The sequence below is a fragment of the Dermochelys coriacea genome, chromosome 4 (assembly GCF_009764565.3).
Source record: "Dermochelys coriacea isolate rDerCor1 chromosome 4, rDerCor1.pri.v4, whole genome shotgun sequence".
Lineage (NCBI taxonomy): Eukaryota > Metazoa > Chordata > Testudines > Dermochelyidae > Dermochelys > Dermochelys coriacea.
Window position 1 is genome coordinate 81,997,970 of NC_050071.1, and position 22,976 is coordinate 82,020,945.

At 43.0% G+C, this 22,976-nt stretch overlaps 1 long non-coding RNA gene across 1 annotated transcript; it reads right to left on the reverse strand.

Annotated features, from left to right (window-relative positions):
• Positions 1–15,970: 15,970 nt before the first annotated feature.
• On the reverse strand, positions 15,971–19,334 carry LOC122459983. Its single transcript, XR_006280983.1, has 2 exons — positions 17,297–19,334; positions 15,971–16,421 (listed from the first exon to the last, which is right to left on the reverse strand). It is a non-coding gene; the product is annotated as an uncharacterized LOC122459983 (long non-coding RNA).
• Positions 19,335–22,976: the final 3,642 nt, after the last annotated feature.

Here is a 22,976-nt window from a genome sequence, read left to right on the forward strand (position 1 = left end):
TCACGAACAAGGTCAGCTCCCAGACTACTGCACTGGGCAGCACAATATGGGGAGGAGATGACCAGCCCTCTGTCGAGAAAGAAGTGTTTCAGGACTATTTAGAAAAGCTGAGGATGAGCACAAGTCCATGGGCCGGATGCACTGCATCCGAGGGTGCTAAAGGAGTTGGCGGATGTGATTGCAGAGCCATTGGCCATTATCTTTGAAAACTCGTGGCGATCGGAGGAGGTCCCGGATGACTGGAAAAAGGCTAATGTAGTGCCCATCTTTAAAAAAGGGAAGGAGGAGGATCCTGGGAACTACAGGCCAGTCAGCCTCACCTCAGTCCTTGGAAAAATCATGGAGCAGGTCCTCAAGGAATCAATTCTGAAGCACTTAGAGGAGAGGAAAGTGATCAGGAACAGTCAGCATGGATTCACCAAGGGCAAGTCATGCCTGACTAACCTAATTGCCTTCTATGACGAGATTACTGGCTCTGTGGATGAGGGGAAAGCAGTGGATGTGTTATTCCTTGACTTTAGCAAAGCTTTTGATACGGTCTCCCACAGTATTCTTGCCAGCAAGTTAAAGAAGTATGAGCTGGATGAATGGACTATAAAGTGGATAGAAAGCTGGCTAGATCATTGGGCTCAATGGGTAGTGATCAATGGCTCCATGTCTAGTTGGCAGCTGGTATCAAGCGGAGTGCCCCAAGGGTCAGTCCTGGGGCCAGTTTTGTTCAATATCTTCATTAATGATCTGGAGGATGGCATGGATTGCACCCTCAGCAAGTTTGCAGATGACGCTAACCTGGGAGGCTTGGTAGATACGCTGATGGGTAGGGATAGGATACAGAGGGACCTAGACAAATTAGAAGATTGGGCCAAAAGAAATCTGATGAGGTTCAACAAGGACAAGTGCAGAGTCCTGTACTTAGAAAGGAAGAATCCCATGCATGGCTACAGACTAGGGACCAAGTGGCTAGGCAATAGTTCTGCAGAAAAGGACCTAGGGGTTACAGTGGACGAGAAGCTGGATATGAGTCAACAGTGTGCCCTTGTTGCCAAGAAGGCTAACAGTATTTTGGGCTGTATAAGTAGGAGCATTGCCAGTAGATCAAGAGACGTGATCATTCCCCTCTATTCAACATTGGTGAGGCCTCATCTGGAGTACTGTGTCCAGTTTTGGGCCCCATACTACAAGAAGGATGTGGAAAAATTGGAAAGAGTCCAGCGGAGGGCAACAAAAATGATTAGGGGGCTGGAGCACATGACTTATGAGGAGAGGCTGAGGGAACTGGGATTATTTAGTCTGCAGAAGAGAAGAACGAGGGGGGATTTGATAGCTGCTTTCAACTACCTGAAAGGGGGTTCCAAAGAGAATGGATCTAGACTGTTCTCAGTGGTAGCAGATGACAGAACGAGGAGTAATGGTCTCAAGTTGCAATGGGGGAGGTTTAGGTTGGATATTAGGAAAAACTTTTTCACTAGGAGAGTGGTAAAGCACTGGAATGTGTTACCTAGGGAAGTGGTGGAATCTCCTTCCTTAGAGGTTTTTAAGGTCAGGCTTGACAAAGCCCTGTCTGGGATGATTTAGTTGGGGATTGGTCCTGCTTTGAGCAGGGGTTTGGACTAGATGACCTCCTGAGGTCCCTTCCAAACCTGAGATTCTATGATTCTGTGATTCATGGACACGTGTCTTCTGAAATGTTGGTTGAAACATGAAGGAACCTATGAAACTTTGGCACATCTGGCACGTAAATATCTTGTGACTCTGGCTACAACAGTGCCATGCAAACGCCTGTTCTCATTTTCAGGTGACATTGGAAACAAGAAGCAGGCAGCATTATCTCCCGCAAATGTAAACAAACTTGTTTGTCTGAGCGATTGGCTGAACAAGAAGTAGGAATGAGTGGTCTTGCAGGCTCTAAAATTTTACATTGTTTTATTTTTGAATGCAGTTACTTTTGTACATAATTCTACACTTTGTTCCTGGTATATCAGTGAGGTCTTAGATGGTTTTCCATTTTTTACTAGGCTCCAGAGAGTAGCTCTGACAGAAATCCTAGTATACCTGAGCTAGGTGCCGTTAAACCAAACCTGAAACTTGTGAATTCACTTTAGCTGACCTATGATAATCACCTTTCATGCTGTTCCTGAGCTTTGTGGCATGACCATTTATTTTGCACATTGTTGTGGTGTATTGCAATTCCCTAATGCAAACATTATCTCAACTCCCAGTGAAATCAATAGTCATGGACTTTTATGTTTGTTGGATCCAACACTAAGACTAGGTGAATGGTTCAGGTACAAATTCAGGCCATTCAAAATTACTCTGTTCACATGTGCTGAGCCAAGCCCCACCCACCCTCTTCAACAGACTCTTATGTTGTGAAGGAATCATGTTTGTATCACATCACCAGCCTATGACTCCAATTCCTTCTGCCGTATGGGTGGTAGTAGAGGCCCAATCACATGAGAAAGAAGCAGGTGTCCTAAATTATCTCTGTATTCCAGAGCCTGGGAGATAAAGCCTGGGAGACAAAGATTTGCCACTTTCCCATGTGACCACTCCTTTGCTCCCACCCACACTGCACACTTTCCTGGCTTGGCAGGACACAAGCCTTCACACCTTGCTGCAACTCAGATTGGAATTTGCTAGATATTGTGCCCAGTTCCTTCTTGTTTGTAAACTCCTCCCCTTGACCCTTCAGAATCTCAAATCATGACACTGGCCTTTGTTCCATCTTATGGAGACACAAGACAAAACTAGTAGAGGAGATCTTGAAAAGGTCCCTTCCTTCAACATATATGTAAGATTTACTTTGACCTGAATTTCAAACTTTGGCATGTCTGATGTTGGGGGATCTACAACTAAAGGAGGACGTCAGGCTGTCATGCTGCTCCCTTCATCAGTACTAAAATCTCATTAAAAAGAACAGGAGTACTTGTGGCACCTTAGAGACTAACAAATTTATTAGAGCATAATCTTTCCGATGAAGTGAGCTGTAGCTCATGAAAGCTTATGCTCTAATAAATTTGTTAGTCTCTAAGGTGCCACAAGTACTCCTTTTCTTTTTGCGAATACAGACTAACACGGCTGCTACTCTGAAACCTGTCATTAAAAAGAACAGAAGTATTTTTTAAAAGAATATAAGAAAGGCAAAATGTATGTTAGAGCAGCCAGGAATTATACTGTAATGTCAAGTGAACTTTTGCACTTGCATCATTAATAACTTGAACCTGTGCACAAGCCTTGTAATCTATTTTTGTTACCTCCTGTTTTTAGCTCTGCAAATGAAAGTGACGTTGAGGTTAAGTGTAAACATCAAACTTTCTCTTTTGTGTCAGATATAATTTAGCACATGTATGGGGGGAGGAAGGGACTATGATTCTTCTTTGGTTTCTATAAACAACCTTGCACTGGACCATAATGTTCTGTAAGGCCTTTGCAAAGCCCTTGTGGTGAATCACAGAGATAAATGGGATAGCCCTGTGCTGGGGATATGCTCATTGAACATTCTGGGAGCTGATGTCCAATTCAAATTGCAATCTTTCAGCTGAAAATTACTTTTGAAATGCATTAATAAGCTATTGGGTTGGTCAAGATAAAACTTTATGATCTCATGACAATTAGTGTTTGAAATATATTCATTTTTCTTAATAATATGCATTGAAATAGTGACTTTAATTTAGATAAAGAAATGTTATCTGTTTTGCAGAGAAATCCTTTGGTAAAATAAAGGCTAAGGAAGCCTGGTCACTCTAGGACAGGGATTCACAAACTTCATTGCACTGCAACCCCCTTCTGATAATAAAAATTACTACATAACCCCAGCAGGGGAGGGGGAGGAAGCGAAGCCTGAGCCCTGGCATCCCTGGTGGGGGGAGGCCAAAGCCAAAACCCCAGTGCCTAGGTGGAAGGGCCAAAGCCTGAGCCTCACCACCGAGGGCTGAAGCCCTTAGGCTTTGGCTACAGCTCCAGGCCGTGGGACTCAGGGCCCCAGCAAGTTTAATGCCAGCCCTGGTGACCCCATTACAATGGGGTCATGACCCACTTTGAGGTCCTGACCCACAATTTGAGAAACGCTGCTCTAGAAGATGCCAAACATAAGAGATCCTCCTGAATCGTTTGGTTTTTCTGTAAAAGTGGCTAATCACACCGACGCTAACTCCATTTCACATGTGTAAACTGCTCCTCCATTCTCACTAGAGTACACCAGTGTACTAGAATTAACTCCTTGGCACTGTTTAAGCACTAACAGTATGATTGATACTATACAGACTAGAGGCGAGGTGGGCCCTCTACTCAGGAAATACATTCTAAGCAGAGCAAACAGTACAGACAGACATTGGACCAAGTAATGACTGGTTAGAAGCATCACAGGAAATTTTTTTTTCTTGCTATGGATTAGAGTTAGTTACCAATTGTGTGACCCAATTTATTACACTTGCATAACCCAGCCCATTGTTAGTTATCTGGAAGATTTGGGTTTTCCCTGAAGAATTAGGAAGATTTGGGTGTGGAGAAAACAGAAAGCCCGACAACGTGGCTGCAACTGTTTCCCTTTTTGCAATCCTTCTCACACCTCACTGTGGACATAAGTCATTTGAAGAACTTTTGGAATCCGTCAACTTTGGCAGTGCTGTCCTGGTCAACAGTTTTTAAAATCAGTTATACGGTGCAGCCTTTAACCTTTAAAACTCAGTTCTTGTTTGTATCATTAGACCGATTTGCTGATACAGTAACATTGTAGTTATGTTCCTGAAAAATGTGACTGTAAGTGAAACGATGTTAAGCAAATCCAGTTTCCCCATAAGAATTAATTTAAATGGGGGGGGCTAGGTTCCAAGGAAATTTTTTTCTCCAGACAAAAGACTATATACACAGTATAAGTTTTAAACAAACAATTTAATACTGTACACAGCAATGATGACTGTGAAGCTTGGTTGAAGTGGTAAAGTCAGAGGGTGGAAGAGGGTGGTGCCTGTGGGTACTTCCCCCGAACGTCCCATTGGCCGGAAATGGGGAGCTTCGGGGGAGGTACCCACAGACAAGAGCAGGGCACGGAGCTCTCTGCCCCCACTCCCCCAGGGGCTGCAGGGACGTGGTGCCGGCCACTTCCCAGAGCGGTGTGGGGCAGGGCCAGGGCGGGGGCCGGGGCAGGCAGGCAGGGAGTCTGCCCTGGCCCTGGTGCGCATTGTTGCCACCCCGGAGCCACTCCAGGTAAGCGGTGCCGGGCCGGAGCCCAAACCCCTCCCGCACCCCATACCCCCAACTCCCTGCCCTGAGCCTCCTGCCTGCACCCCAGCCCCTGCCACACCCTGCACCCCAACCCCCTGCCCTGAGCTCCCTTCTGCACCCCAACCCCCTGCCCTGAGCCCCCTCCCGCACTGTTCATCGCCTCCTGCACACCAACCCCCTTCCCTGAGCCCCCTCTTACACCCAGAACCCCTCCTCTGCCCCAAACCCTTGCCCTGAGCCCCTTCCTACACACTGCACCCCCTCCCACACCCTAACCCCCTGCCCCAGCCCTACATTCATGGCCCTGCATGCAATTTCCCCACCCAGATGTGGCCTTTGGGCCAAAAAGTTTGCCCACCACTGATATTCAGGGTTTATAGTTTGGTTCAATGGCTCTCAGCACCTCCACTAAACAAATTGCTCCAGCATTCTTGTCAAAATCCAAGCTAGGTGGCACAGTTCATGTCACTTCAGTGAGAAAGCAAAATCTTGCATTTCTAGAGAATTCAATCTCCTCTCAGCTATACCTCAGCAAAGGTTTAATAGCAGCTGCTGTACAGAGTCATATTACTAAGACTATTATTTTTACTCAATATACGGGAGTACACTTAGTTACTGGTATCTTGTGAACTGTCTGTCATCACTAATTAAAACCAATATCCAATTCACATCTTGTCAGGCAATAGCCTTGTTTTTCAGTCTTTGTTTGCTTTGCTGATTCACAAAATCCAGTCACTCGCAGTGGGTCTTCCAATCATTAGTGCCAATTAGCAGGGCTCTGCTGTTTCTGAATACAGGTTTTAAATAATTTAATATGTGCTATTCAGGGTCAGATTCTGAGTTAGCTGACACAAGTGTAAATCAAGAGTTAATCCATTTACATTAATAATGGTATTATCCTGGCACCAAGCCAGTGAAGATGAGATCAGAGTTGGTCCTACAATATCTGGGTGTTGTCTGAACCTGAGCATGGTATTTAGGATCATACAAACAGCTTGGTGGAGCCTCTGCCTACTGTTTCCCTCGCCCCCTCCCGGGAGCATGAGTAGTTTGTACTCCAATGAGGAAAGCTATTTTTAAACTTGCAGAGCTTCCTAATGTAATATGTGACTAAGTTGCATCATGGTTACTGTTTGCTTGCACTGAAAGTTCATGCAGTCTAATGGGGACCAGCCAACGACAGTAATGGAAGAAAGGTCAGACCTATACCAGCCCCAGCATTGAGCGGAGAATGCTAGAGTCTCTATGTTTAGCACAGGGCTGGCCTTTCTGGATTTAGGACTGCACCTGATTCTATATTATTATGTGTAGTTCAGTCCTGGATGTCAAACAACCAAACTGAAGTTTTCCGGGCCACTGTCTAGAATCAGCTCTTCACTGTCTAATATGTGCAGTGACTTTGCAGAATGTTTTATGGCACTGATTTATACTTTCTAAGAAGTGAGCTGAAACCAAACACTCGGTTTAATCAGTGAGTGACATTATTACCTGCCCTGGGGATACATATTGCTAGTTATATACACAGAAGGACTGATCTCTCTAGACTGCAAAGAGAGATGTGAGAATCCCATCAGACCAATGGGGAGAAGAAAACACATTTTTGCCAAGAACTGTTTGATGGAATCACTTTTAGATGGATTGGAAAGGGATTTTTGCTGCTAGAATTACTTTTCTGCCTGGTCTGAAAAAGGCATGAGATCCTAGCCTAGAAAGGTTTGTTTACAGGCCTGGATCTGAAGAAAATTTCTGGAGAGAGAAGGAATACCACGTAGGTTATGGAGGCTAACTTTCTTCACTAAACTGAAGGGGCTGTTGGAACTTTTGAATGGACTCCTGGATGTAGGATTCCACAGCACATCCCAGTAGACCACATGGGATAGGGAGGGCAAAATAGGATGTGAGCAAGTGGTTTCATGGATATACCTCAGCCCTGATCCTTGCATAGGTTTTGGCTGGGATAACGAGACAGGTTGTCAGTGAAAAATCTGTGGCTAGAAATTGGCAAATTTGCAAAGATATATATTTGGACACACACCCTTACTGAGTTTATTTCTGAGGTGATGCAGTTAGGTTTGAGGGCACCCTGCTCCCTACCTGGACCCCCACATCCTTGAAACATGTTTGCAACATTTTATTTCAGCTGTAAAATTACTGAAAAAGTCTGAAGCATTCTGTCTGGAGAAGGAGAGTGACTTATTCCTCTTGCATCTGATTTAGATGCTTTCCTAAACAAGAGGAGTCTGACCAGGGTTAAAGGTGAAAAAGCACTTGTCTTGATTTAAATACACTGTAGAATGGAATAAAAAGAAATGCAAGCCAGTGTTCTAGCCCAGCTGCCTACAGCTCTGGTTAATACTGAAGCTCATTCCCCTTTCATACACTACAGCTGTGTGACTGACTGAAGGGTTCAGCTGGAAAGTTCCGCTTTGACATTTCACCCTCTGCTGCTGCCACTGTCACGGACATACACACGCATTGTTGCATACAAGTCCCAGATGTGCCGCTAGATATAAACTAATCTCTGCTCCCCCCATGCCCAACTAAAAATAAAACCCCACAAAGGTTCTCAAACTGCAGGATAAGTTGTTTGTTAACTCCTGCATTATAGTGTTTAATTTCTTTAATTATTTTCTTCGTAAACTGCTTTAGGAGATAGGCTCATCTAATACTTCATGTCAATACTCAATACACAGCAGTGCTTGCTGCAAGAAGATAAGAGTCAGAGTTTCCAGCAACCATTCACAGTAACGTCTCCAGACAGATGGAAAAGTCTCTGCACCTGTGTGCAGCATGATGCCAAATAAAGTGCCAGGCTGTACCACAGACAGAGCAGGTTTTTGTCACTGTATATGATCCGGATAGATGCTCGGTTTGGTACAGTTAGGTCCAAGCTCATTGCCTCCATAAAGGTGATGAGTGCCCTCATAAACCATTAACTTTTGAAGGAATTGATAGTGGTCAACACATTACAGGATCGGGACCTTACTTCCAGGACTAGCTGTTCAAGCCTTACTAGTCTATTCTCAGTTCATCAGTTTTAAGGGTTCATAAATCTTCACCTAGTTATCAACAGTAAAGTCTGTATATCATTAGATGAATGATCCCCCATGAAATTCAAAGCTGTAATTCAGTAAAGGTCTATTGACCTAGTAGGAGAACCAGTGTAATTCAGAGCAGAGGAGCCTAGTGTTTATCCTGTACCAATTGTCTTTCTTTCCTGAGATGTTCAGGGCCCTATCCTGATGTGGTTCATGCAACACTTAGCTGAGATTATTGGGCAATTTAATTGAGAAAGCTGTTTACAGAATCATAGAAATGGAGGGCTGGAAGGGACCCTAACAGGTCATCTAGTCCACCCCCTGTGCTGAGGCAGGATTAGGTATACCGAGACTATTCCTGATAGTCTAACCTGCCTTGGTAACTTATGTTACAAAGATACCTTCTCGTATTTTAAAAATAATCTCTGTTCTAGCTCTCTAAGGAGATTGGGTGAGATAAGGAGGGAATCTAGAAGAAATGGGAAACTATCCCTGTTTGGTAAATAGGTCATTAAAAATAGTTCTAGTCTAGCAGCATAAGCAAATTCTTATTCTTCTGTCTCAGCTTGTTACTTTTATGACTCTGACAAGATGCATTATTTATTTGTTAATCTCTCTAGTGTCTGTCACTGTGGCAGCCCAGCACTGCAGTGGCAGAGATTAAAACACAAACAAATATGCACTTCAGAAACTTCTGAGTTCCAAACCAAATAAAAATCCAGTTGACCTCTAAACAACTCACTGCACCCAGAGCCACCCCCTAAAGAACACAGGGCTCTGACAACTGCCCAGAGGAACCTGATCCAAAGACAAGGGAAAGTTAGCTACAGGAGGAGTTCTCCAGTCATACGCCTCTGACATCCAGGTCTGTTTCTTTCAGCCTAACAAACAACCATATTAATTGCTGTCTCACCAGACCATACACACAGCCCAACATATGTATAGTTTAAACCAACTATTGTCAAGGTAAGTAATTTTCTTGAGGGGCAAGTAAAATATCATTAACTTTCCCTCACCAGCAATTATTGTAGCAAAGGGCCAGTGAGTAGGTGTTTGTGCCTGGACTGATAAATTCTCGACAGCTGTGCAAAGGGGCTTGGACTCATTCTGCCAGCACAGATCTTGGCACAGTCCCAGGGGAGAAAGTCTGCTTGGAGCCTGGCGCAGCACAAGGCCTAGCTGTAGTACAGGGAATTGTGCCTTTAGGGGTTTAACTTCCCCAACAGAGTGTCCTTGCAGAAGCGCTTGTTTTTATGCACAGGCAGTTGGAACTGGACTTGGCATAAAGCAGCGGTCTTGCACTGAGTGATCACTGAACACCACAATGTCCACACCATAGCCTCCTGCCAGAGAGGTCTGCACCCAACCAGCACAGCCCCAAAAGTTACTGGAGGCCGGGGAGGGGTGGGCCAGGACAGCTGCAAATGCACTGATTCAGCACATCACCATTTCAGCTCCTAGCACAGCAGGGTTGGCTACAGAAAAAGGGTTTCTTTTTGTAGCAGTGATCCTCAGCTTGTAAATTCTGAAGCTACTCTGATTTATGTCTAGAACCGTTCTGGTCCCTGAGCAACCCCTGGAATGCATAAAAGTTGGCTTAAGGTACAGCTCAGTTAGACCAGGACATATATAGCAGGTCCACAAAAGAGAACACCACAGAGATGGGTCAAAAAAGAAAAAGATATATTTTTAACTAACATTTATCAAAAGGAATTGGGCTTAAGAACTCTTGGTCTCTAAAGGAAAACACCAAAATATATCAGAACATTATAAAGCGTCGTAAGATGCTATTGGTCTTTCGATATTCAGAAAGCTAAATGTACCAGGCATATTAGCATCTGAAGATATTTCTTCACCTTCAGCAAATGGACTCTTTTTCATTTTTATTAAGCTGAGACAATAGGAAGGACTTAGAATCTGACCCTTTCTCTTAATTGAAAAGCACGGTGTTGTGTTTTGAAATGCAGCCCAGCGTGGTATTTTCCCATGTACAACTTGAAGAAATAATGATCATGGGGAGCATGGATCTCAGCCCCCCACCAGTGTTGTTTGCACTTATTAAAAAAAAATACAGCAGTAGTCTACACTATAACCCCACATACTATAGTATTTGTATTGTGAGATATTGTGTTTTGGGCCATTCCTCCACAAGGATCTGCCCCTCTAAGCCTTAATGAGCAGGAGTTACTTTACTTGCCTGAGTCCCATTGAACCAAACTGGACTACTCACATTTGCAAAGTTATTCCATGCAGAAATGTTTGAAGGACAGGACTCTCAAAGGGGTTTGATCTACCATACTCTAAGATTCAACTGGGTGAATTAGGTGTCCTAAATCTGAATTTTCCTGCTTTGTATTATACTGCAATGTTTAATATTTAGTTTGATTTACTACATACTGTTTATGTGATATGTTTCATGTATATCTGATTTATTAGTTTAATGTTTCAGATGTATTCCAGTATGTAATTAGTACATAGTGCAGTATGTATTTCTGTTTCAAGTATATGGTTATTGTTAACTGGTGACCATGTGCATGACATTCTTAAATATATGATGAAAAATTTCCACTAGCAATTGAACGTATAACCATCTTACACAAAGCTATACTGGGCCAGATTCTGATCTCAGTTACAAGCATATAAATCCAGAGTTACTCTTGATTTCAGTGGAGTCACGCCAGATTAACACCAGTATAACTGAGATCAGCATCTGATCTATTTTCTTTACTGTTCCTATAAGCAAAGGACTTTAAGCTCATGCTTAACTTAAGTAGTTGTACTAAGTAAAGTACATGCTGGAGTAATTTGTGGGCTGGGGCCATAGTTTGGTGTGTGGCACAGTGCATTAATTGAACAGTTCCATTTCTTTCACAGGCAGGTTGTCAATTGTGTGTTATATTTTGGTGCATCTTGCATTTGTTGAGGATCTAATTTAAAAGAGTTCTTGACATTGTGTCACTTAAGTGGACAGAAGATGTGTGTGTCTTTTAAACCTGTCTTTGTTTCTTTAGCAAGTTGTTCTAGTTGACCTCACTTAATATAGAACCAGTGATAATTAGAGGATTTATGCAGAAATAGTGTTGTGCCTATGTAATTGCTTCCTTGATTAAGAGAAAAAAGAAAAGGAGTACTTGTGGCACCTTAGAGACTAACAAATTTATTAGAGCATAAGCTTTCGTGAGCTACAGCTCACTTCATCGGATGCATTTGGTGGAAAAAACAGAGGAGAGATTTATATACACACACACAGAGAACATGAAACAATGGGTTTATCATACACACTGTAAGGAGAGTGATCACTTAAGATAAGCCATCACCAGCAGCAGGGGGGGGAAAAGGAGGAAAACCTTTCATGGTGACAAGCAAGGTAGGCTAATTCCAGCAGTTAACAAGAATATCAGAGGAACAGTGGGGCGTGGGGTGGGAGGGAGAAATACCATGGGGAAATAGTTTTACTTTGTGTAATGACTCATCCATTCCCAGTCTCTATTCAAGCCTAAGTTAATTGTATCCAGTTTGCAAATTAATTCCAATTCAGCAGTCTCTCGTTGGAGTCTGTTTTTGAAGCTTTTTTGTTGAAGTATAGCCACTCTTAGGTCTGTGATCGAGTGACCAGAGAGATTGAAGTGTTCTCCAATTGGTTTTTGAATGTTATAATTCTTGACGTCTGATTTGTGTCCATTCATTCTTTTGCGTAGAGACTGTCCAGTTTGGCCAATGTACATGGCAGAGGGGCATTGCTGGCACATGATGGCATATATCACATTGGTAGATGCGCAGGTGAACGAGCCTCTGATAGTGTGGCTGATGTGATTAGGCCCTATGATGGTATCCCCTGAATAGATATGTGGACAGAGTTGGCAACGGGCTTTGTTGCAAGGATAGGTTCCTGGGTTAGTGGTTCTGTTGTGTGGTGTGTGGTTGCTGGTGAGTATTTGCTTCAGATTGGGGGGCTGTCTGTAAGCAAGGACTGGTCTGTCTCCCAAGATCTGTGAGAGTGATGGCTCGTCCTTCAGGATAGGTTGTAGATCCTTGATGATGCGTTGGAGAGGTTTTAGTTGGGGGCTGAAGGTGATGGCTAGTGGCGTTCTGTTGTTTTCTTTGTTGGGCCTGTCCTGTAGTAGGTGACTTCTGGGTACTCTTCTGGCTCTGTCAATCTGTTTCTTCACTTCAGCAGGTGGGTATTGTAGTTGTAGGAATGCATGATAGAGATCTTGTAGGTGTTTGTCTCTGTCTGAGGGGTTGGAGCAAATGCGGTTATATCGTAGCGCTTGGCTGTAGACAATGGATCGAGTGGTATGATCTGGATAAATTAATAATAATAATAATCTGGATAAACTAATAAATTTGTTAGTCTCTAAGATGCCACAAGTACTCCTTTTCTTTTTGCGAATACAGACTAACACGGCTGCTACTCTGAAACCTTGATTAAGAGAATTATGGGACCATTTTTTAGCCTTGTTGGTCAATGAACGGAGATGACAGTAGATCAGTGTAGAGCTGAAACAATAATGGATTTTCTGATTTGCTGGCAATTCCAAAAAATTAGAAAAAATTTGGTTTTGGGTTGACCCAAAACCAATTTTTTTTATTTTATTTTATTTTTTAAACAATTTGGCTCTCTGAAAAGTCAAAAGAAAAGAGGCATCTCAACATCGTCAATGTTCATTTTGTGGCCTGGAAAGAAAGTCCTGAGTTGCAGCTTTTTGAACAGACCCGAGTTCCTAAAGATGTGCGTGTGGTGAACTTTTCCCATGAACCATCCTATCCTAACCGTATGATCCACCAGCACTTTCAACACCATTGAAATGTATCCCTTTTGGTTTATGTACTCTTTGGCAAGGTGGTCTGGTGCCAAGAGGGGGATATGCATGCCATCTGTTGCCCCACTGCAATTAGGGAACCCCATCGCGGCAAAACCATCCACTATGTCCTGCACATTTCCCAGACTCCCTACCCTTCATAGCTGAAGTCAATTAATGGCCCTGCACACATAGAGCACAGCAGCTCCCACAGTTGATTTACCTATTCCAAATTGATTCCCCACTGACTGGTAACTGTCTGGCATTGCAAGCTTCCAAATAGCAATCGCCACTCGCTTCTCCACTGTCAGACCAGCTCTCATTTTTGTGTTGCTGAACTGCAGGGCAGGGGAAAGCTCTGCACACAGTTCCTGGAAGGTGGTCTTCCGCATTCGAAAGTTCTGCACCCACTGCTCGTTATCCCTTGTTATGCAAAACAATGCGGTCCACCAGTCAATGCTTGTTTCACAGGACTAGAAATGGCTCTCAACAGAGTGCAGCTGCTCTGTGACTGCCAGCAGCAACTGTGAATCGTTTTTTAAATGGCTTGCGACAGGGCTGCTTGCAGGACATTGCTATGTTCCGTGCGGTGGACCCTACTTTGGCTCTGGAAATACTGCAGGAGAAGGCGTGAGGCGTTTGAGATGCTCACAGCAAGAGTGCACAGCTGAGCAGGCTCCATGCTTCTGGGATTATGGCGTAAGTGCAGTAGTTTTAAGGCGTGAAAACCACTGGGTTGTTTGCCATTGATATGAGGGAGGAAGCACAGTGTATCATGGGATGCCGACGCAATGTTCCCATTCTCCCCTGCAACGTTTTGGTCCCATGAGATGCTGCACAAACTTCCCAAAACACACTGCGGCAAGTTTCACTTTGGGATAGCTACCCACGATGCACTGCTTTGTGCATCGATGCAGGCACTGCTAGTGAGGATGCATTCCATCGAGACAATAAGCATGGTGTGGCCATGCTCAATCGACTTAATTAATTCCAAGGCTCAAGGTTGAATTAGATAAAGTCAACTTAATTTTGTAGTGTAGACAAGCCCTAAGAGGCAATGAAGCAGAAGACTGCTTGAGACTGCTGGAGAGTAGGAACCTTGTTGTGATACACTCCCCCCTGGAAGGGGGAACCACAATAGTTACCTAAGTAGGGGGCTGAGTCACAAAGTGGACCCTGCACCTCCTGAGGAAAAGAGAGAGGCTGCAGAGGAGAAACTGATGGAAGGGGTATCAGCCTAATTCTCCAGATGAGCCACAAGGAGGTGCTATCCAGAGGTGAGAAGAGCAACCCATTGCACCCTACCATGAAATAGTCAGATTTAAGGTTAAATTTAAAAGAATTCTAATATTCCTGTGTTGTATAGTGCTTGGGTTTTTTTAGATAATTACAACATCCCTGTAATGTCTTTTACTCCGGGGTTACTTTAATGTATTTTTAACCTTAACTCCATCTTAGCATAGCTTTGGTCAAGGAATATAATACTGCCTAGTTCTGAGGGCAATAGATGCAAAATATTACCCAAAGGATGAGAAGGTTACCAAGTCTGTGATATAAGGATCAGCATTACATCCGCCAGTCTATCAAGAGATTATGTATATTCATTTCATTTCTGTGAGGAGACATGTTACTCTCTGATATTATGGGGACAGATTAAGATTCTCTCTTATAGAAGTTGTGGGGTATATTATGGCTTTCATATAATTTCCTAAGTAACTTAAATATATAGTTCAAGTTTTCACAGTAGATTCACTCAAGAGATTTTGGAGTCATTGTGGATAGTTCTCTGAAAACATCTGCTCAATGTGCAGCAGCAGTCAAAAAAGCTAACAGAATGTTAGGAACCAGTAGGAAAGAGAATAAGACAAAAAATATCATAACACCACATATAAATGCATGGTATGACCACACCTTGAATACCGCATGCAGTTCTGGTCATCCCATGTCAAAAAAGATATATTAGAATTGGAAAAGGTACAGAGAAGGGCAACAAAACTGATTAGGAGTATGGAACATCTTCCATAGGAGGAGAGATGAAAAAGACTGGAATTTTTCAGCTTTGAAAAGACACAACTAAGGGGGGACATGGTAGAGATCTTTAAAAGCATGAATGGTGTGGATAAAGTGAATAGGGAAGTGTTTGTCTACCTGTTCACATAACACAAAGATCAGGGATCACCCACTGAAATTAATAGGCAGCAAGTTTAAAAGAAACAAAAGGAAGTACTACTTCACACAATGCACAGTCAACCTGTGGAACTCATTGCCAGGGGATGTTGTGAAGGCCAAAAATATAATTGGGTTAAAAAAAGTAGATAAATTCATGGAGCATAAGTCCATTAACCATGATAGTCAGGGATGCAATTGCATGCTCTTGGTGTCCCTAAACCTCTGACTGCCAGAAGCTGGTACTGGAGGATAGGATAGATCGCTCAGTAATTGTTCTGTTCATTCCCTATGATGTGTCTGGCACCGGCCACTGTTGGAAGACAGGATACTGGGCTACGTGGACCATTGGTCTGACCCAATATGGCTGTTTTGATTATCAAGCTGTCCTACGTTGGCTCAAGAGCATGAGTACCAACCTCAGGTTTTAACAGAACCAATTGTTAAAAAGCAGGGCACAAACCCCAAACCGGGTGTGAGTTCTATACTTAGCTTTCCCCCACCAAGTATCAAGTGAATTCTCCTCAAACAGTATAACAGCCTAACCATGGAATCACAGACCATCCCCGGGGTACTCCAATCTATCTTGTCACCCAGCTAAGCCTGCCTTTGTGATAAATGGTCACTTATACCACAAATCACAACAATATTCAGGTTATTCCCAGTCCCAAAGGACCAGTCACTTACCCCAGGTTAATTGCACCTTGCATCTCACACCAAAGACAACACTTGTAGCCAATCTATAATAAACTATATAAAGATTTATTAACTAGGAAAAGGAAATAACTCTTCTTTACAAGGTTAAAGCAGGTATATATGCAAACAAGTTACAGTCGTAAGTTTCAAAAGGCAATAGAAGCTTCTATAACAAGCAAGCTCTAGATGTCCTTTAGGGCTAACCCAGGCTAAGCACTGGGGATTTTTTTGCTTATCTTTTGCTTTTGTCAATAATCCTTTCCCCTCAGACTCCAAGCAGCATAAAAGATACAGTTCCTTGTTGTTAGGGCTTTTGATTCCTTTTCCCTTTCTGCTTCTAGTTGTAAATTCAGCTGTTGGGTGGAATTCAGGTGCACGTCTTCTTCATGGAGTAGGGGAGAAGGAGCAATCCAGAAAGCCTTTTCTCTTCTGATGTTCCACAATGGTTTGTCTTCTGTAGATGGACCTTCTTTTGTAAGGCAAAAGATAACACTTCCTATTGGAAATTAATATTTCATACTTGTTAATGCTTCCCCCAGTCTGGTGATTTACAGTTACGGAGCAAACACTGAAATACTACCCCATAACATGGGATACAAGTAGTATAAGTGAGATTTACTGCATGCAGCAATTTATAAGCATTTCATTAAGTCTAGATATAAAACTTTAATACCTATTTGAACAATGCTAACACACAGGGTCCAGCTATGTATTTGTCAGTGTTCAGCTGAGGCCTAGAGGCCTTGGCATGATCGTCCGCATCACATTTACATTCTTTTATTATGTTCTTATTTACCTTTTGTAACTCTGGCCCACTGTTACTATGGCAGCCATGTGTTTTAGAGAAATTTCAATGCACAGTTTTAATACAGAATAGTGAACTTTGCGATTATTGATTTTTATCTCGGTATTTCTCTCCTGCTGCCTTTACAAATATGCTTGTTTCTGCTTCTGAACTCTCAGGTACACAGAATAATAGTCCATGTGGTATTTTATTCCATGCTGAGACAAGCGTCTGACTTATTATGTTAATAATAGCAGGCATTCTAAGGTTGCAGCTGCATTCACATAATGTTTTCCTAGTAGCGAGAGCCAGAACACTCAGGCTCTAGCATTCTCAAACCTTTTCATAGTGTGGACTACATTTTAATCAAGACATTCCCTCATTGACTCCAACCCTCTGTATGGAAAAGTAACAGGGAAATATTTAATGTGATTTTTACCTGATGTTCAATGCAGTTTAGCAGCTGGAAACAAGGAGTTGAAACCAGCACAATCAATCCAGGCAGCTGTCCACTGACCACAGTTTGGGAACTGCTGAGCTACAAGAGTAGCATATTTACAAACTTTCCTAAAAGCAGCCATTTTTACCTTAATTTCACTTCTTCTCTCAGTTCTGTGGTGATTTTCTTTCACAAAGAAGTTCCTGTTTCTTTTCCTATTTTTCCCTCTCTGGTGGGGCCCAAATCTCTTGAGTGAGGTATCCGAAGACCGTTTTTTTTCTTTATCATGTCCAAAGAGCCACTGCAATGAGAACTACTAGAACCTTTTGCAGAAGGAATGCACATGCCTGCTCCAAACAAATAACACCATGAAATGGCAGCATCAAAGAGCAAGGACTCCATGAATTATGCCTCTAAAAGTAGTGTAGAATTCCTGTGCGGGCTGATCCCTTCCCATGAAATGTTTAGATACTTCTATACAGCCTTGCAGAGAGGAATAATGTATGATCTTAAGCAAGCTAAATATATCTTGTTCTACAGTACAAGCACAGTGCAATGGATTTGGATGTAAACAAGTGGTCAGCCAGGGCTTCAGAATGTTTAGTGACTGCTCAATCACCTCAATGCATCTTGCCTATGGAGACTGCAAGCTCTGTGAGGTGGAAATTATTACCTGGTTTTCAAGCAGCAAAAACTAACAGAGCTGGCACTGCTGCTTATTTAATCACAGATATGTGGGCCAGACCTCTATTTCCACAGAGGTGGTTGCAGATCATTGGGCAACATTCTAGTCTACTAAATGCTGCACTATCCAGCTCCACCAAGCAGTGTCACCAGGAGACCTGCAGCTACCATATTGATTATATGTCATGCTCTGACATATTTGAAAGTTACTTCACTGCAGTCAAGTTGCTACAAGAGTTGTAACATCAATTTAGACCTCAGCCTATCCTCAAATTGATGAGCTCTGGATTCATATCATGCCAGAATTTAAAAATACAATAGTAACCCAAGGTATTTTCTGAGGCCTACTTCCACTCCATGACTATTGAACTCACTTCTCCTTTGGATCCTTGCTCTGCTCATTGCAGCAGAGCAGGTGAGGGAGTCATCTGTTTGGACCAAAGATTCCTAAGAGAACTTATGTAAATGGAGGACTGGCATAAAAGAGTGGATTTTCAGCACGCTTCTTCTCCTTCCCCCATTCCTCCTCCTGGCAAGAGCTGGCTGATGCATGAGCTGCCTCCACCAGCTTTATGTCAGTGAAGAATTTCTTCTGCAAGGGGAATCCGGCCAATGGATTTCTTGGAAAATATTCTCACAAACAAGCAAAGTACTAGAGGCCACACTCTCAATCTGCTCAACTTCATAATTCCATCTAATGAAACAGAATATCAACCAAGAACATCAGGGTGTGGTAAAGAAATTGGCAAAACAATGAGATAATGTAAATCTCCAGAAAAATCCTATCACCTGCACACCCATATTGAAAAGGCTGGGAACTATTAAGAAAATGATCAGGACAAATTTCAGTATTTTTCAAACATGTGGTGAAGCCCTTTGCATATCTGTGGCCAGAGGCTACTTGAAATAGGGAAAACTTTTCAATACCACTCAGCATGGCTATTCAGAACCTCTCAGCTCTTTCGTCTACTAGACTGACATGGAGACTGGACCTTAAAGCCCAAATTTTCAAAAAGGATCACTGATCTTGGATGCCTTCATTTCTGAGCGCCCAATTTGAGACATCTTCAATATCCAAAAAATGAGGCAGCCAGAATTCATGACCACTTCTCAAACATTGTGTCTGAGTACCATAACTAATGTTTGCAAGAATATTGGAGGGGGAAAGTGCTATATATGGGCCCTGAGTGTTACTTGTTTTCAGATGAGCTAGGTTGTCACTTCCTGCTTTTTATCTTTACTGTTCATTGAACAGAAAAAATAAAAGAGGGTGTTACTCTTCAGCGTACCACTCCTGAGTTAAATGTCAACAATAAGTTGTGAGAATACACAGCATACATATAATCACTTCACTGGATAGCTTTTATCTCTGTGTGATCTTCTAATCACCTCCTAGGGAATAATGAGGAGTCCTTGTGGCACCTTAGAGACTAAGAAATTTATTTGGGCATAAGCTTTCATGGGTTAGAACCCACTTCATCTGATGCATGGAGTGAAAATACAGGAGCAGGTATAAATACATGAAAGGATGGGGGTTGCTTTATCAAGTGTGAGGTCAGTCTAAAAGATAAATCAATTAACAGCATGATACTAAGGGAGGAAAAATAACTTCTGAAGTGGTAAAAGAGGGCCCATTACAGACAGTTGACAAGAAGGTGTAAGTAACAGTAATTTCCTCAATACTCATTTCTCTCTACTGTTACTATAATGAGTTACTGTGGCAAGGCAGCCAAGTAAGTAGTTACTATAGTAACTTGGGAACAGTGTAACTAGCAGAGCAAGTTGTGTAAAGCACACAAATGTCAATCACTTATTAACATCTAAGATTCAGTTTTGTAGGCAGGCACCCTTGCACTTGACATTTTTCTTTTAACATGTTTTGTACAAGCCTGTATGCATCTAATGCATCATGTTTTAGCTAGCTTCTATTTTTAATCACTAAATACCATTACCACACAGTACTGGTAGTGCAAATATGCTACGAACATGTCTCCATTTAGTAACCCAGTGACCTGTTAGCCCAAATTTTCAAAGGGCCTCAACCTGGCCTCTAACATTGTGAGTGATTTTTTGGGTGTGTGTGTAATTATTCACATGCAGTTCTTAAGATTTTGCATGCAATTGTTGTTGTGCATGCAAATTATATGAGCACATTTCTGAAAATATGAGCATATATTTCTCATGCCAATAATTTGCACTTACATAGTGCTTTTACAGCCGAGGATCTCAAAGCATGCATTTTTATAGATGGGGAAACTGCAGCACAGAAAGATGAAGTGACTTAGGTACAGAGCCAAGGTTCCTGACTCACAATCCTGTACTGTTACTTTCAGACCAGTGGTCCCAAAACTGTGGGGCACATCATGGGGGCTGGCCTGGGCCTCAAAAGTGGGAGGGCCACAGTCCCCGCCCCCCACATCACCGCTTCCCCCCACCAGGCATCGCCCGCCTTCTCACTCCTCTCCCCCGCCCCACTCCCCTGTTACTCACCCTTACAGCCAGTAAAAAGTGGGAGGCATGGCCTTTTAAAAGTGATGAGGCGATGGGCCCTTGGGCCCACCGCGCCTCCCCCGTTCCAGTGCCCCTACCACCCAGGTCTGTTCCAGCCCCACCCGTAGCCCTGGCTGCAACTCCACTCCTGGTCCCATTCCTGGTCCCCAGCTGTGGCTCAGTTCCCATGCCAGCCCCCTGCTGTGGCTCTGGCCCCAGCTCCCAGTCGCAGCTCCCAGGGAGTATGGACAGATTCCATTACAGATAAGGGGGGGCATGACATAAAAGATTTGGGGACCACTGCATTAGACCATGCTGCCTCCCTAGCAGAGTCTGTCTATCTTCAGTAGTTCTGTGCCCCCACCATTACCATAGTATCTGATTGCCTCACAGTCTTTAATGCAGTTATTCTCCCAACACTCCTGTGCAGGAAGGAATTGATATTATCCCCATTTTACAGATATGGAACTGAGACACAGAGAGGCTAAATGATTAATTTATGCAAGATCACACAGGAAGTCTGGCAGAACAGGAAATTAAGCCATTGTGTCCCAAGTCCTGGGCTATGCGTCCTCTTTCTAGTAACTAGACCTTTCAAAGGAAATACTGTAGCATGAGAATATATCCCTGGTTCTTCCTATGGCATGCGGAGAAAACAGCTTTTTGATCAAGCAATTAAGCGTCTCATACAATATGGAAAATCTGATATATACAGACTTTGAGTGACTGGTGGATTAGTTTACCACTGGTCTAACTTCACTGACATCAGTGAGTTACACTACGGATGAATTTGGAAATTCAGCAAATTCAGAATATCTATGTAACATCACCCAGAGAGTAGAATGTCCAACTCATTTAATGTACTAAACAATAACTTGCTCTTATGCAATCTTAGTAACTGATTCAAGCTCTCTGAATTTACCTCTAAGAAGCATTTAGCCACAAGGTCAGCACCTTCCACTCTAAGCAATTCTAAAATTTCTGAGTGTGAGCAAAGAAAAGGCACATTATGCACATCCAACTCTTCTTCTTTAGAGATCTTTAGAGATCAGACAGAGACAAACACCTACAAGATCTCTATCATGCATTCTTACAACTACAATACCCACCTGCTGAAGTGAAGAAACAGATTGACAGAACCAGAAGAGTACCCAGAAGTCACTTACTACAGGACAGGCCCAACAAAGAAAACAACAGAACGCCACTAGCCATCACCTTCAGCCCCCAACTAAAACCTCTCCAACGCATCATCAAGGATCTACAACCTATCCTGAAGGACGACCCATCACTCTCACAGATCTTGGGAGACAGACCAGTCCTTGCTTACAGACAGCCCCCCAACCTGAAGCAAATACTCACCAGCAAGCACACACCACACAACAGAACCACTAACCCAGGAACCTATCCTTGCAACAAAGCCCGTTGCCAACTCTGTCCACATATCTATTCAGGGGACACCATCATAGGGCCTAATCATATCAGCCACACTATCAGAGGCTCGTTCACCTGCGCATCTACCAATGTGATATATGCCATCATGTGCCAGCAATGCCCCTCTGCCATGTACATTGGTCAAACTGGACAGTCTCTACATAAAAGAATAAATGGACACAAATCAGATGTCAAGAATTATAACATTCAAAAAGCAGTTGGAGAACACTTCAATCTCTCTGGTCACTCGATTACAGACCTGAGGGTGGCTATCCTTCAACAAAAAAACTTCAAAAACAGACTCCAAGGAGAGACTGCTGAATTGGAATTAATTTGCAAACTGGATACAATTAACTTAGGCTTGAATAGAGACTGGGAATGGATGAGTCATTACACAAAGTAAAACTATTTCCCCATATTATTTCTCCCCCCCACCCCACGCCCCACTGTTCCTCAGATGTTCTTGTTAACTGCTGGAAATAGCCTACCTTGCTTGTCACCATGAAAGGTTTCCCTCCTTTCCCCCCCCCCCCCCCGCTGCTGGTGATGTTTCATCTTAAGTGATCACTCTCCTTACAGTGTGTATGATAAAACCCATTGTTTCATGTTCTCTGTGTGTGTATATAAATCTCCCCACTGTATTTTCCACCAAATGCATCCGATGAAGTGAGCTGTAGCTCACAAAAGCTTATGCTCAAATTAATTTGTTAGTCTCTAAGGTGCCACAAGTACTCCTTTTCTTTTTACTGTTGTGTAGCTACAAGCAGCAGTGAAAGGCTCTGAAAGGGGGAGGGAGCAGGGAAAGGCTATGTCACATGGAGGAAGCAGGACATTACAATGCTAAAAATAGCAGTGTAGATAGAGGATGCACTGCTTGGGCATGGCAAAAGACATGTAGAATACATACCCTAAGGTTCTGGCATGTCTGTATGTGGCTAAGCAATGCATTTACACTGCTATTTATACCCCTGTGGGGGAAGAGGGGGGCGTGTAGTGAATGTATTCTACACCCCACCGTAAGAGAGTGTGCAGTGTAGACATACCCTCAGAGTGCCTTACATTGAATTACCTTCACTTGATATTAACAATGCTTAAATCAATTTAATGAGTGTCCACACAAGGGACTGCACTGATTCAGCAAAATTGATTTAGATATCCATTTAGTTAAATCAGTGTGATTCCTGTGTGTGCCCCAAGCTGGGTTTAAGTGTAGCCCTATGCTA